The sequence below is a fragment of the Leopardus geoffroyi genome, chromosome B1 (genome assembly GCF_018350155.1).
Source record: "Leopardus geoffroyi isolate Oge1 chromosome B1, O.geoffroyi_Oge1_pat1.0, whole genome shotgun sequence".
Lineage (NCBI taxonomy): Eukaryota > Metazoa > Chordata > Mammalia > Carnivora > Felidae > Leopardus > Leopardus geoffroyi.
Genome location: NC_059327.1, coordinates 141,390,742 through 141,407,937, shown reverse-complemented (window position 1 = coordinate 141,407,937; position 17,196 = coordinate 141,390,742). Strand labels below are relative to the sequence as shown.

Below are 17,196 nucleotides of genomic sequence, written 5' to 3'. Positions count from 1 at the left end.
GCCAGGAGGACTTGGCAGCTTCTAAAGGTCATGTCACTGGCCAGTACAGTCTGAGTTGAAGTGATTGCAGACATACAGGGGGTCAGCAGGTGCCAGCCTGAGTGGTGGGGGAATCCACAGTTTCTGGACTGGGAGGAGAGTAGGCATCAAGAGAGGAAACCGGGGGCACCTGGGTGGCTCATTTGGTTAAGCATCCGACTTCAGCTGATGTCATGATTTCGCAGTTCGTGGGTTCGATCCCCATGTCGGGCTCTGTGCTGACAGCTCGGAGCCTGGAGCCTGCTTCGGATTCTGTGTCTCCCTCTCTCTCTGCCCCTTCCCTGCTTGTGCTCTGTCTCTCTCTGTCTCTCAAAATTGAATAAACGTTAAAAAAAATTGAAAAGAAAAAAGAGAGGAGACCAAATGAAGAACAAGATCATGGAGGAGAAGCAGCTGTCACTCTTTGTACTTTAAGTGGCCAGGACGTCTTTAATAAGGCAGTGGTGAACAAATAACACATATTGATGGCCTGTGGTGTCCTCAGCACTGTGCTCCAAGCTTTATACGGGCCCTTGGGTACAGCAGAGTTGGAAAGACCTCATTTATCCTAACTCTTCTCCCAACTAGCTTTGAGAAATTGAGAAAATCATGCAACTTCTCCAAGTGTTTCTTTTATCTGTAGAATGGGAGTCATAATGCTGCAGTAAAGCTAGGTGGATAGGAAGCACAGAATGTTTTTGGTGCCTCACCTATATTTCCTTGACACTCAGCGTTCCATACATGCTGTTGCCTACTGTAAGTGCCTTTGGTAGTCTGCATTCGGCCTTTATCCAGCTACAGGACTTTGCCTTAGGCCACGTCTAAGACAGAATCAACAGAAGCACCTGTGGTTTAATACTCCTGGGAAAGCCCTCAACTAATGAGAGATGGGAGGTAGTGTATAAATACCTGCGTGCTCTCTCCTCTCAGATGGGCCAGCTCTCGGGTATGATTTATATTGCCTCTCAGAGACCTCCGGGGAGGCTGAGTCCCCATCGCCCGCAGTAATAACCGGTTCATAACATGCTCTCTATTGACTGCCTTCCCTCTTCTGTTTTGCATCTACACTCATCTTCCAGTGCCTCCTGGGGCCCATGGATCCTCGTCTCAGGGTCTGTTTCTGGGGAACGCCGCCTAAAATAATCAAATCATCATAAGTTGGAGGCAGAGCTGTGCATGTAACTTTGTGAGGTTACTGCGCAGAGAAGTTGAGGGAAGAAAGTGGAGGCTGAAGCAGGTAGAAATCATCTAGAACGGTACGTTCTATGTGCTGGTGTGCTAGGAAGTTAGCAAGAGAGTTAAAGGGGAGGCATGAGCCATGGTGCCACTAGCGTTAGATAGTACTGGGTGGGACATGAGCCATTTCTTCAGAATTATTTTCCTCCAGAAACACAGTGTAACTTGGAAACACAAGCGAAGAAAATGAAAGAGAGGGAGGACTAGGAACAGAAGCAATAAGAAGAGAAAGAGAAGCCCAGGGAATTATCATCTACCAAGTTACCACTACTTTACATCTATTTCCCTGGGGTCTTTGAAAGTCAAGTCTAGGATATGGGGGCACACGAGGGGTCAGCTGTTCTAGCAGGCAAGACGGGAAGCAGTGAAGGCAAACAGTCAGTGGATGAAGCAAGATAGATGCCAGGGAAGCTGGAGATAGACCGACGGGAGGAGGTGACAGGCCATGCCTGCAAATGGGATAATAATCTCAGACACACACCTGTGCAAGCTCTGTGTGTAGTTCTTCTGGCCAATGGTGGCGGGGGAGAGGGGGCTATGATGGAGGATTTTAATCTGGGAAGCGTGTGTGGATTCAAGGAATCTGAAAGGTTAACACGGATTTTGAAGTCACTGAAGGCGATGGCCAGGAAGAGGACAGAGGTGAAGGGACATGAGTCAGCCACGTCTGAGGAAGTGAGAACAGATCTGCAAGTTACAGTGCTGAGAATGGTACGGGCTTCATGTGAACAGCAGATGAGAGCGGGGGAGGACAGTGGGAGGGTGAGAGATCACACTGGAGAGAGGGAATAAAGCTGGTGCCCTACCTCACCCTCTGATTTAAGGGAGTAGGAGAAGGTAAAACCTTCCTGCTAGGACCATTTGGGAGAACAGTGATGTCACAGGAGAGCATGTTTGAGGCAAGGAGAAGGAGGAAACAGATGAAACGTGGATTTATGTCAATGGGGATTGTAATAATTCATTATAGGGGCTCTTGGGTGACTCAGTCGGTTAAGCGTCCGACTTTGGCTCAGGTCATGATCTCACAGTTTGTGAGTTCGAGCCCCGCAGCGGGAGCCTGGAGCCTGCTTCGGATTCTGTGTCTCCCTCTCTCTCTGCCCCTCCCCCACTTGTACTCTGTCTCTCTCTTTCAAAAAAAAATAAATGTAAAAAATAAAATAAAATAATAATAGTTCATTATATGTGTCACTTTGGCTGGGTCACAATACTCGGGTATTTGGTCAAACATTATTCTCCGTGTTTCTGTAAAAGCATGTCTTAGATGAGCTTAACATTGAAATTGGCAAACTTTCAGTAAAGCAGATCACCCTCCAGAATGTGGGTGACCCCTATCCCATCAGCTGAAGGCCTTAACAGAAGAAGACTACCCTCCCCTGAAGAAGGGAGAATTCTAGCAGCAGACTAGAACCACAACATGAGCTCTCCCCTGGGTCTCCAGCCTGCCAGGCCATCCCACAGGGTTTGGACTTGCTGCTTCCACAACAATGTGAGCCAATTCCTTCAATCAGTCAATCAGTTAATCTCGATAGATAGGTCGATACATAGATAGACTATATATATACACTATATATAAATCTGGTTCTAAATCTACACACACTCACACACCCTATTGGTTCTGTTTTTCTGGAGAATGCTGACTCATACAGGGACTTGGAGACTTTCCCCACAACGGCGTGCAGATCCCAAAGGTTACAGCGAAAGGCAAAATAGTTAAAGAGTCAGGGAGAACACAGGGGTGAGAAGGACAAGACTGACTGAACTGGGAATGTGAGGACAAGGAACAGACCTGAAGGATTCGTGAGAATGATGGCATAAACCCAGGTTCGATCAATTAGGTTTAATTACAGAAAGCAAAAATGATCCTGGTTATTTTAATGAGGTTTGGAAATAACAGAGGGAATCAGGTGCTTACAAAACCTTAGAAATAGCTGGGTTTCCTAAAAGCGGTGCCTGGAACAACACAGCAATCAGGCCTTTTAGGGAGCTGCCCTCTTGCTACAGTCGGGGAGATGGGCACTCAGGGGCTGCCTCTGGAAAATGGGGGCTTTGAGAGCACACTGCTTCAGGGAGCTGAATGCCATCAGGGCAGATTTATCTATTAGGTCCAGTAAGCAGTGTCTAGGGCCTGCAAGACTTCTAAGAGCCCATAAAAATATTTAAATTTCTTTTAAAATCAGAAAAAATCTTTAAGGCTGATTTAAAAGTTGTAATATATAATAATAATCTATTCACATTTATCCCAATACAGTCCTGGAATACAATTTTTGTTATTTTCTTAATGGAGGAAGGATCGCATTGAGGCAAGAGCACCTAGGGCCAATGAAAGTCCTAATGTAGCCCTGAAAGTCATTGCTGCGGCCACCTTTGTGACTGTCTTCTGACAGTCACCCAGACTGGTGACCAGGCACCGGAATGTGCTGCAGAGAAAGCACGTTGGGCTGTAGAGACGGGGAAAGAAGCAGAAAGCCTCACTTTGACCTTCCCCAACAGGTGTGAGTGCATCTAATCAGTGGAAATGATTTCATATCCCAAATTCTAGATCCATAGGAGTCTGGCACAGGTAGTTTTTAGATTTCCAGTCTCTGTGGTCCAAAAGACACACATGAAGGAGGTTGGAATGGACGCTGAGTGCCTGTCCCACCACACCACCACACGTGTTAGCAGGAGCACAACAGGGCTTCCCACTAAAAGAAAGGAAGGACAGGTGTCCCTGAAATAAAGTAAGTCAAACTTCGCTGAAAACAAAGGAAATTTTGCTTTCCTCTGCAAGAAACCACTTCTGTTTCTGGCCAGTAGTGATGACGAATCTCAGGTTCTGATCTCACCCAAATCCGAGTAGATGATACAATTAGACTGAACCAGTACATTTCCCCCTACCCAGTTTTAGTAGCAAAGGAGCCACAAATATGGGGATGGGGGCAATTCATATTCAAGTAAACACAACATTCCAGCTTCTTTTGGTACTTTTCCTTCTCTTGGATCCCATTTTCTACCACTCTTCACTTTGCTCATTGTGCCCCAGCAACACAGGATTCCTTGCTGCTCCTAAAACATTTCAAACCTCCTACCTCAGGGCCTTTGCACTTGCTATTCCTAGGTAGGAAACAGCCTGACTTTCTCACCTCCTTTAGGTCTGTCTTCAGATGGCTACATTATATAAAAAAGGCAATCTCAAGCACTCCCTCTCTGCTCTACGTTCCAACATAGCACCTATCACCTTCTGGCACACTCCATTTTACATATTCATTTGATTGTGATGCATCTTTAGCTCCAGAAAATAAGCTCTATGATGACTGGGACTGTGATTTCTTCATTGCTGTTCCTTTAGCATGTCTTATAGGGCCCAACGCTTATTAAGTGCTCAAAAGTATTTGTGAGTGAATGAGTACAGACTATTAAGGCCCTCCTCTTCTTCCAGCTCAACTCATTTTAGCTACCTGATCAACTTCAGAATTCTTTGAGATACACATTGTGTATTTAGATCAGAACTGAAACTGAAGAGAATTACAATCAACAAGTGCTCTGTTTTAGTAATCCAAATTTATAGCTAGATGCTTTCTTGGCAGTTATGCAAACTTCATTTTACAAATGAGGAGAGACTCAAAGACAACCGGCTTGCCGAGGGCTGCACAGGGCCAAAGTTTAGCTCCCCACTTTGGAGCCCGGAGTCTTTTCTGCTATATACCATAGTGACTTCTACCCTTTAGTATTCCCATTTTCATGTATATTCTAGGAATCATTGTGGAAAAAAATAAATAACATGGGCAATCCTCCCTTTTACTTTTGTTGAGCTTAGAAAATGACATGGCTCCACATCTTTGGTCATACATGGTTTAAGTATTAGTCTCATGAATTGTGCACATATGAAAGGGATTGGCTTATAACTGTTCATTCGTCCCTAATTCCCTTTAAGACATATGGTTCTTCTCTCGAGAAGAACCAGCCCAATCTCACAATTTGTTATTTGAAGTCCTATAAATACTGGATAAAAAAAAAAAGTTTTACCAAATCATTACCATTCATTGTGTTCCTATCATCTATTGGCAGTATGACATCCAATTAGGCAATGTTAGCTTCCTTGAAGGTTGAAACATTCACCATCTTGGCAAATAAAAAGTAGTTTCTAGGGACACCTGGGTGGCTCGATGGGTTAAGCGTCTGATTCTTGATGTCAGCTCAGGTCATGATCTCACAGTTCATGAGATGGAGACTGACATTGGGCTTACACTGTCAGTGCAGAACCTACATGGGATTCTCTGTCTCTGTCTCTCTGCCCTTCCCCCCACTCATCATCATCATCTCTCTCTCTCTCTCTCTCTCTCTCTCTCTCTCTCCCTCCCTCTCAAAAATAAATATTAAAAATACAAGTAGTTTCTAGAGTCACTAACCAAGGCAGGCTAAATTCATCTTATTCTGGGGATACCAAAGACTTTTAATTTTTAAAAGAAAATCTAAAAACATCTTGTGCTGAAACCATTATTGCCAACTAAATGGTTCTGTATTCTAGATTCTTCTGACCTTAAAAGAATTCCTATAGTATTTCTCCTTATTCTTATTTGTGTGAGGCTGGCAATCAGAAAAATGAGTCATTAGTTAGGCTTCACTTTGGACAGGTATATTATTTGCAAATAGATGGTACCTGGAGATTCTATTCTAAGATTGGAAAGACTTGTAGCAAGTTTTTCCTGGAACATATTTGCAATGACATTTGACAGAAAGGAGGAAGGTGTAGACCTAGATAGCTAGAGGGATCATCAGCTGTGCTAAGGCCATCTGGAGCATCAAATTTCATTGGGAGAAATTCTGGAAGGCTTACCAGCTGGCAGTGTAAGACATCAGGAATAGGGATTGAGTCTGTCCAAGGGGTGAGAGAAGGCACCCTTTCATCATTAACCTGAAGAAGAATGGCACCAGATAAAGCTCTTCAGACAAGGGACATGCAACTAAATCTTAGTATAAGTGGCTTCCTGGTTGGTTGGTGGGTTTGTGTGGGTTTTGTTGTTGGGGGGTGGGGGTTGTAGCCAGATCTATTGTTACATGCAATGCAATTCTGTAGGGACTAGCTGGAACTCCACTTTTTTTCTCTTCCTATCAAGAAAGAGTATGGAAATACAACTGAATAAAAATTTATTATTGTAGGATAGTTTATTTATTTATTTATTTATTTCCTTAAAAATAATTGCTCAGGTTTTATTCACCAACAGCTCCTCCCTGACTGCTGCTGTGCCCCCTTCTGCACTCCCAGAATCAGGGCATGGCCTCTCCTAGGAGCAGAGGTCAGTGAAGAGAGCTGGCAGCCAGTGGTGAGTCTCCTCAGGGGCCTGCAGGTCCCAGCCAGCCCCGCTGTTCCTTCAGCAGGTGTTCTAGCACTTGCCGGGCTCACTTGGCCTCCCACTTAAGACTGGCTTTGATATCACTGACAGTCACGTGGCCATTTTTCTCTGCCAGCTGCAGCACCACAGTGTGATCCATATTGAGCTCAGCTGGAACAGACTGAATGAGGTAGGTGCCACCCACAGAGATGATGCCGGAAGCCAATGGCAGGTGCCTTTAGTTTCTTGATGGCCCTGATCAGGTTGTCTTGGCTGATATCCTGTGTGAATCTGCCCCTTCCTTTTGAAACACCTGTTGTTGTAGTTTCTCCAGAGTTATCACACCTCCATCCCTGTGCTTCAGGGTCAGGCACACTTCAATAATCTAGACTCCCAGCTCATAATAGAAATCTCCCACACCTACCATCTTGGGCCAAAATCCTCTTCCAGAGGGCAGAGGATCACCCCAACGGTAGCACATGTGTCCTGGAACTGCACCCAGAATTCGGGATTCTTCTGAATTTCCTGCTTGTGCTGCTGGCAAATTCCTCCAGGTTAGTCTTGAACATGTCCAACTGGTTTGACATCTGGGCCAGCTGGTCCTCAGCCAAGGCAGTTCCTCACTTCATATATTTGGCCTCTGCAAGTTTCTTCTTGGCGATGGGACCAGCTCCCACTCTGTGGCAATGCATCCCTGCCTGGGTTCATGGGCCGCCCGCTGCCAGGACCCAGGTCTCCCCATTATTAAAGGGTATTTTAGTTAAGATCTTTCTAAATGATAAAGGCAGAACATCCTACTCAAACTGACTTACTCAGGAGAAGGAATTTATTGGATTATGTAACTAAAAATCGAGGGGTAGTGTGGGCTTTAGACACTGTTAGGTTCAGGGTTCAAAAGGTTTCATTAGGATATGATTTTTCTTCATCTCTCAGCTCTGGCTTCCACTGATTAGCTTCAGCCTCAGGTTCCAAATGGAAGCAAATGAGGGCAGAAATTCCAGCTTTATATTGTCTTGGGTTCAAGTCCATTGAGAAAGAGTGTCTGCCCTTATCCCAAAGCTTTAGCAAAGATTTCATTGTATCTTAGAAGCTGTTATGGGCATGTGTCAACCCTTTATCCAAATCTACAGCCTAGAGAATATTAGGCTCTCATTGGCCAGAGTACCTCTGGGTTGGGAATGGGAAAATCACCGAACCACTGGGACTGAGAATGGGGATGAAGTCCCTAACTAAAACTTGGGGACTGTTCTAAAGAATGTAAAAGCCCAAATAATCAGAAATGCCCACAAAATAGGGAAGATTTAAAGTTTATTCATATTCAAATTTACTACATTGAATACTGTGTGACAACTGTAGGGGACAGCAATGTGTATTGCCAGAAGACTGAGAGAATGAGCAACACTGGGTTGGTAGCAAGCATATAGAACTAAGCTTCGGGATTGCTGAGTAATAATCTTGTTTTGATTACTAAGTTCTCCACATGATCATGAGTAATTCATCTTACCTTTCTGGTTCTCAGACTCTTTTTTTTTCTCATCCGTTAGATGAAAGAAACATCTTCCTGCATTACTTATTTCAGTGGGTTATTGTGTGGCTAAAATCTGATTAAAACACTCTGCAGGATGAGGCACGTGGTTATATTAGTTTATCAAGAGACATATTTCCATATAATTATTACATATTTTGTTTTAGTAAAAGACGATGAGGCAATTCACCCAATGAGTTTTACTTCAAAGGGTTATGCAGTTCTTTGAATTCCTGATGGCAAAATTGAGGCAAGTTTCTTTTATTTGTCCCAACAACTGAGTCCACAGTTTAACCAGATATTCATTTATTTACTGACCTCTTACTAAAAAGGAACATTTGAAGAGTTTGCATAAGATCTGAGATGCAGGCAATCTATTAACAGATTTTAGTTTTCATTTTTATTCATTCCTTCCACAGATATTTTTAAGTACCGACTAGGTGATGAACAGTATAGATGTGGGTCTTAATACAGCTTAGAATTAAGGTGACTTTAAGTATTAAACTAAGAGTCACACAAACGAATATAGAATCACAAACTGACAAGGGCTGTAAAACATTTTCTGATAGAAAGAAATGAAGGAAGGAGGCCTCTCTGTTGAAGGGACATTTAATCTGAAACCTAAATGAGGAGTAGATTAGTCATTAGAAAGTTGTGGTGATGGTGGGGGGCGTGAGTAAGAATCAGGAGTGTTACAGAGGAAGATGCTGACATTAAAGTCCCCTATTGAATGTCTGTTGTTTTTGTTCACCCAGCATCCCTATCCCCCTTCTTTTGGTAATCCAAACCTTCTCTCCTGCAGGGAACTCATTTCCTGTAGTAAGACAGATATCTGACTGAGACTGATCACAGCACTCTCCTTCCCAGGCAATGGTGATTGGTTCATTTCAAGCTAGCTAGCTGAGATGTTCCCTGGAACTTTTCTTACAGAATATCAAAAACACAGAACCATTTAGCTGTAGTTATTAGGCTAAGAATGTGTAATAATGTGAGAGCCCACTGTGTACAGTGAGAGGAAGCATAGTCCACACAAGACTACCCTCACTTCTGACACCAAAAACAAATTTGGTAGTTCCCAAAACTACTCTCACTTTTGATAATTCACTAGAAGGACTCAGAGGACTCACTCAAAACTGCTGTACTCGTGATTACAGTTTATTTCAGGGAAAGGGTGCAGACTAAGATCAGCCAAAGGAATAGGCACACTGGCCAGGAGGGTAGCAAAGCTGAGCTTCCAGTTGTCCTCTCCCTGTGGATTTAGGCATCTGTGTGTAACAATACACACACAGTGTCCAGAGTTCTTATTAGGGCTTCATCACCTAAGCATGATTCATTGAACTTAGGACTGATCTCAGTTTCCAGAGGTCAACTAATGGCACCTGACTCAAAGTCTCCATCTTAAATCCCATTGCTGATTTTGGTCTAATACCCCATCCTAACTCATATTTTTATTGTCTGGCTGGTCTATGGCCCCCAGGCAAACATGTCTTATCAAGCATGACATTCCAAGGGCCTGGAAATTACTTCCCAGAAGCCAAGGGGAAAGTCTGGACCTCTCTTTGGGTAAGATTAATTTTTTACTACACAAATCTCTGACAGTGGTTATCTTGCCTCCATGATGACAGCCCATGTTAAGGAATCAAATCAAAGATAAGCAGAGCTAAAACATGAAGCAACATAGCATTAAGGTCATAATTTGAGTTCCTGGAATAAGCCATGCCTGAAGTCACCCGCTTATTAAGCTTCTCACTTATACGAGCTACTGTATTTCCTTTTTGCTTAAATTTGAGTTGATTTTTGTTCTTGCAGTTAGGGAGGTTCTGAGGTAGGAAAGAATTTGTTGATTTCAAAGATTTGTAAGAAAAGCTGAGAAACAATGAGCAAAGGGAAGTGAGTGCTTGATAAGGCTAAAGACGCTTCAGGGGTGAGATCATGTGAGGATTTGTATGCTATATTAAGGATTAGGGAATTTATCCTAAGTGCAGTGGGAATTTTCTGAAGAATTTTAAGAGGAAAGTGACATTATCTGATTTATATTTTTAATCATATATATGGAGAATGGAAGGGGATGTGGGGAAGATGTGGGGAGATGAAGAAGAATGTGAGCATTTGAGAAAAATAAGGAGGTAACATTGGCAGGATACGATGATGGACTGGTTATGGGTGGTGAGAAAGAAGGATAGATCAAAAGTTACCCTCAGGTTTCTGGCATGAGCCACTGGGTAGAGGAAGTGCCACTTATTGAGATGGAAAACGAGGGGCAGGTGTTGGAGATCAGTTTTGGAGATGATCAATTTTAAAAGCCTGTGAGACATTCCTGTAAGAGATTGGTCTCAAGGAACCAAGAGAAGGTAGTAAGTCCTACCTTCTTAAGTCCTGAGAATTACAATAAGAACCAAAAAGTGTCTGCTGGATTTAGAAACATGGCAGTTATTAAGGACTTCGGCAAGAGCAGTTTTAATGGAGGGTGGCAAAGAAGCCCTGTACATCGGGGTCAAAAATTAATTGGAAGCAACCAATGAAGACTTTGTATAGACAACTTTCCTAATACAATTGTCTGTCTGTGAAAGGAAGTAAAGAGAAAATTGAGCAGGAACGTGGAGTCAAAGAAAGTTTTTTCGTGGGGTTTGGTTTCAGGATGGGCGGTGCTTGGTTATGTCTGAATGCAGATAGATTCCAGTAGAAAGAAATGTAGAAGATGTCGAGGAAAGAAGAATAAAGTGCTAGTTAGGGTCATGATTAATGGTAACCACTGTGACAAAAGGATCCGGCAATATATAATAGGTCAGACACAATAGAAATTTATTTCTCAGTCACACAAAGTTCTTAAGATAGAACTCTTAAGACAGAAGCTCTTAACGGCAGGTGGGACTCTCCAACTGAAGATTCAGAGACTCAGGCTCCAGCCATCTTGTGGACCCCTCATCAGGAGTATATGGTTCCATGTTTGCTGTGCCCCTTTTATCAAGTGAGCATAAGGGAGAAACAGCACTCCTGCTTTTTAAGCTACTTGGTCACGAAGCGATCCATATTATTTCTGATCACATTATATTCACAGGAACTAGTCATGTGACCTCACCTAAAGGCAAGGGAGGTTGGGGAACATAGTCTTTTACTGGGAACTCGCTTTCTAGCAACAACTATATATTGAAAATAGAAACTAAATTCCTGAATTTCGAAGGATAGTCATTTCAGCTGCAGGTAATAACCAATTGAATACATTCTCTTCGAAGGCAGGATGGAATGGGAACCAGAACACGTGTGGATGAATTTGCCTTTGAAAGGAGGAGGGACAAATCCTTCATTGTAAGGGAAGGAAGAGGAAGAAAATGGGGGCTTGTATTTTTATCACCAAGTACTTGACAGTGTGTGCCAATTACAGGAACAGAATAAGGGTAATAGATGTTGAAACCTAGTTGTGCCCAAATTTGGAGCCCTCAGCCTGTCATCTAGAGTTTGGCTAAAGAATAACTCTGGCCACCTCCTCTAACAAGAATTCTTACTAATACCATAGAATCAATAGGAAGATACAGGCAGGATCAGCCACGCCTGAAGAAAGTTAAGATTAATTCTTTTGAGGGCTACTCCACACCAGTTTTGGCCTGTGTCATGATAACCTAAAAGAAAAACTCACAGAGAATGAAGTTTTGTCTTAGAAGGAAAACATGTTAAAACAGAGCCAAAGGCTTTGCCCTCCCTTGAATATAATAGCATAAAAAACAAACTGAAACCTTGCTAAAAGTAACCCGGGGGGAGGAGGCCAAAAGATAAACAATAACCTGCTCTCAACCTTGTGGAAGCAAAGAGAGAGGTGATCAGGACCTGGGGCAGGTTAGCCAGCTTTGATACTATAGCTAAAGGTGAGGTCCACAGCGCAAGTTCAAAAGGCCCTGCTGTACTAAGCTTCACGATCTTGGCTTCCAGACAAGAAAGAGAACTTGTGACTGAAAGGGACACTCCAAAAAGAATTTCAATGAGGCCCAACTTGAGGAAAAACAATAAGTTGCCCAGATTGCTTGGATCATGGACAGAGGGCTTGGCGTGTGGAATGAATGTCATCAGCTGAGAACACAGCCTTGACTGGTAGCTATGGAGCCTGCTGCCCACGTGGTCCCCTCAGGCTGGCTTCCTGATGAATACTATTTGGTGAGTGCCAATCCACTCCCTTCTGTTGGCTGTTTTGTCCTCCCTCCAAATGATTCCCACAGAATCTTTCCCACCCTAGTCACTGTGATATTCTTTACTAAGGTGTCATCATAGTTGGCTTTGTAAAAAATTTTCCGTTGAGATGCACAGCAACATTGATGGTGTGACTATAAAGTGGTTCAACAGTTTGGAGAGTTATTTGGCAGTTTCCTACGACGATAGACCTACCTCCATCCTGTCACCCCAGAGTTCCATTCCTCAGTATTTCCCAAAGGGCAATGAAAACGTATGCTAACACAGACTTTCATAAAGTGTTCAGACCTATTCATAAAAGCCAAAAGCCATATATATATATATATATATATATATATATATATATATATATATAAAACCTATATGCCCACCAACAGGAGAATGGATGAGCAGATTGTGGTACATCCATACATCCATACAATGGAATACTACTTGATAATAAAAAGAAATGAATCACTGATAAATGCAACAACACAGATGAATGTCAAAATATTAGGCTGAGTGAAAAAAGCCAGCCACACACACACACACACACACACACACACAGAATCGTACAGTATGTTTCTGGGGTGACAATGTGTTCTATTATTTTGGTAGTGGTTGTGTGGGTGCATAAAGTTGTCAAAACCCATCTAACTGAACATCTAAGATCAATGCTATTTATTGAATATAAATTATACCTCAATAAAAATAATAATCTTCCTTTGTGAAATGCTGGTAACATGCCCTTTGCATATTCTCAGATGTCAGGTGCTTGAAAATAAGCTTCCTGTCCCATCTTATACCTTAGAATGGCTTATGAGGTAAATCCCACTGAAGAATTCAAAGCAAACACCAACACAAGTAAACGGCAAAATGCAGCTAAACCAAGGGAGAAACTGGGTAAGTCCTGGGGCCCAGGCAAGTGGCAGTGAAGTTAAACTCTGCTGGCTGTTTTGGCCAACAGACACCCCTTCTAGTGTGCCCTGGAAAGAGGTCAGTGCTAATTCAGCTGTATTGAATCCTGGAGTTTACAACAGAGAGAATTTAGCAGGAGTTGACCCCTGTAGTCTCTTGTGTAGTCATCTTTAACTGCAGATTCAGTGTCTGGTGAAAACCTGCTTCCTGGATCATAGACACTACAGGAGAGTCCCTTCCCTGATCCTATCGTATTCTTAGCTGGACCATACAAATCAGCATTTATTTCATGTTAATACATTACTTATTAGGCAGCTAATATAATGAAATGGTTAAAAGCATGATCTTTGTAGTCAGAAACCTGAGTTCAAATTCTATCCGTTACTCATTATCTAAATTTGGACAATGCACTCAACCCCCTTAAGGTTCAATAAGCTTCTGTGCTAGACAAGGGGTTTTCCAAGGGGGAAAGATTGAAGAGGGATGTACCATACTTGTCAAACTTACCAGTTTCCCCTCTTGGTGGGAGTGAACGGTTAGTAGGGGAGAGCAGGGCTGTCATGCTAATAAGAAAGAAACATCAGGAGTGGGGGCAAGGCATCATCCCCGTAGCAATTTGTATACCATTTCATCATTTTCAAAGCTCATTCACCTATGTTACCTACTGTGAAGCAGGTACTATTATCCACACTTTATAAATATGGAAAATGAGAATCAGAATTGATGTCTATACCAACAAAGCTGTCAAGGAGCAGCTATACATTCTATAAAGTAAACAAAGGGTTTTCAATGATTTTTATTAGTGTCTAATATGGGCAAATATTTTCAATTTTCATTGAAGAATTAAATACATAAAAGTGCAATATGTTGGGGCACCTGGGCGATTCAGTCAGTTGAGCATCCAACTTCGGCTCAGGTAGTGATCTCACGGTTTGTAAGCTCAAGCTCTGCATCTGGCTCTGTGCTGTTAGCAAGGAGACCGCTTCCAATCCTCTCTGCTCCCCTCCCTCTCTCTGCCCCACCCCCACTCACTCTGTCTCTCAAAACTAACCACTTAAAAAAATGTAAGGAATGTACACTTTGATGCATTTTGACGAGTTGAACACACACAAGTACTCATCATCCAAATTAAGAAACTGAACACTCCCAGAACATCTGAAGAGCAGGCCCTCCTCAGATTTGTGCCCCCTTGGTCAACAGAATAATGCCTCAAAGGTAACCCTATTCTGGCCTGCTGTGGACTGAATGTTTATGTCCTTCTCCAAATTTGTATGTTGTAAATCTACTCCCCGGTGTGATGGTATTCGGATATAGGGCCTGTGGTGTTGATTGAAATCAATGCCCTTATAAAAAAGACCCAGAGAGTTCCCTTGCCCCCTCTGCCATGAAAAGACACAGCAAGAAGACCCCGCCCATGGACCCAGAAGCAGGTTCTCAGCAGACACTGAGTCTGACGGTGCCTTAATCTTGGACTCCCCAGCCTCCAGAACCGTGAGAAAGAAATGTTTGTTGTTTTATCCACCCAGTCGGTGGTGTTGTGGTAGAGCCGCTGGAACAGACCAAGACAACATCTAACACCAAAATTAGTGTTGCCTGGTTTTGAACTGTATATAAATGGAATCACATGGAATCACACATGAGCACTCTTTTGTGTCCATTGCTTTCGTTCAGTTTTCTGAGGTTCGCTCATGTTGTCATGACTCCTGCATCCTCTTTGCTGTACAGCCTCCCACTGGGAGGACATACACAGTATGTCTCTCCATCCTTAGTGGATGCGCATGTGGGCAGTTCCGAGTTGGGGACTTTTATGATTAGTGCCGCTAGTAACACGTGTGTCTGTTGGTGACCAAATATAAGCATTTCTGTTTGGTGACCCCCTAGGAGTGGAGCTGCTCGGAGCTAGGTTGTGCGTATGTTCAGCTAGAGTAGACCCTGTCAGTTTCCCAAAGGATCTGTCCTGATTGACACTCCTCCTGGCAGCAGGTCCTTTTGTTCTAATACTTGTCACTACCAGTGATTTCCATTCTAGCCATTCTGGTGACACTGGGGCACGTTTTGTCTTCATTTTGATTTCACTACCAATTGTTGGCAGGTTTTTTTATTTTATTTTTTTTTTTTTTTGACTGCGAATCAAATCTGCTTTCCTTTCACGCAGCATTTTTTTTTTTTATTTAAAAATTTTTTATTTATTTTTTTTTTTTTTGAGACAGAGAGAGACAGAGCATGAACGGGGGAGGGTCAGAGAGAGAGGGAGACACAGAATCTGAAGCAGGCTCCAGGCTCTGAGCTGTCAGCACAGAGCCCGACGCGGGGCTCGAACTCCCGGACCGTGAGATCATGCATGACCTGAGCCGAAGTCGGACACTTAACCGAATGAACCACCCAGGCGACCCTCATGCAGCATTTAAAACACTTTCATCCAGTTTCTTCTTTTTACTTAAATTTGCTCATCCCACAGGAGGTTCTGATGAGTCGTTTCTTGTTTTTTCCAGCTAATCTTTTCCTTTATTTTCTTTTCCTAATTGTTGCTTTCTGTCCCTTTTACACATACTTCCCAGTCACCCTCAGGGTCACCCCTCCAGGTGACTCCTGCAACCTTCATCAGAGGCCCCAGACATATGGATCGTGACCTCATGTGGATTCTCAGGGCCCCCTGTGTTCAGATTTTCTCCCCATTCTAGCCTTGTCTCATTCATGCCCATCCTGAGACTACTCGTCCTTTCTTCAGCAGGTCAGACCCTAAAAATTCTCAGATATTGAGAATAGCTAACATTTAGTGAGAGTTTACAGTAGCCAGAAAATATCCCTATACCTTACACAAAATTCCTACGCTTTACAGGTGAGGAAATGGAGGCATAGTTAAGCAAATTTCCCAGTTCAAACCGTTCATAACTGACAGAGACAGGATTCAAACAGCTTATCTAAGCCCAGATTGTGTGCTGTCAGGATGTTGGTGAATTTATGAAGTTCCAAACTCCTACAGCCCCTATCATCTCTTCCACCCGTCTGATAGTTATATTTAGATCCTTGTATCCTTGGCCATCCTTTTATTTCCAGCATCATGATCTTGAATCTTTAGGATCTCCTATCAGATCCTGCAGGGCATTTAAAGACTGGATATATTGACTGAAAAAGAAATAAAGGTAAGAACATAAAACTCCTTTGTGAAAAAGAATAACACGAAGTGAAAAGACAGATTACAAACCAGGAGAAGACTAAATGACCAAGATTTAATATCTTACATCCTAAAATCCTTTTATAAATCCATAAGGAAAAAGGCAAGAAGCTTATGAGTTAAATAATTTTTGAAGGGTAACATGAGAGTAAAATAAGCAAATCACACTATTGGAGGTTAACTAATTCACAAAAAGTTGTACTTCACTAGTAATCAAATGAATGAAAATTAAAATTATTTCTTACTTTTGACAGAGGTAGCCCAGCCAGAAGAACAGGGCCCACCTTCAGGTGGTTGTGACTCAGTTGGGAGAATAGGTCCCCACAGTGGGGGCTGAACTGTGGAGACGTAGAGATCCCCACTCCAAGTCACCTGTGTCCTGCTTTGCGACTCAGTGCCCCAGCTATCTCATAGGTAAAGTTACTGGGGTCTGGCCCAACCCCAGTGAGTGTGGGTCCTTTTATAGGGGTATCCTGATGTCTGTTCCACTGATACATAGGGATATATCAACATGTATATTAATATAATGCATATATAATATAAAAAAATATATATATATAATTTAAAAACCAGGTTTTTTTTACTTTCTTTATATTCTTCTATATTATTTATGTGTTTATTTTTCAAAGAATATGCATTAGTTTTATCCTTTTTGAAATTTTAATTTTTTAAATGTTTATTTATTTTTGAGAAAGAGAGAGAGTGGGAGGGGCAGAGACAGAGGGAGACACAGAATCCCAAAGTAGGCTCCAGGCTCTGAGCTGTCAGCACAGAACTTGATGCAAGGCTCAAACCCTCGAGCTGTGAGATCATGACCTGAGCCAAAGTCGGATGCTTAACCGACTGAGCCACCC

The 17,196-nt window shown here is 42.7% G+C and overlaps 1 pseudogene; it reads right to left on the bottom strand.

Moving 5' to 3' along the window:
• Nucleotides 1-6,444: 6,444 nt before the first annotated feature.
• Nucleotides 6,445-7,258, bottom strand: LOC123583321 (annotated as a pseudogene).
• Between the last annotated feature and the right edge of the window lie 9,938 nt (nucleotides 7,259-17,196).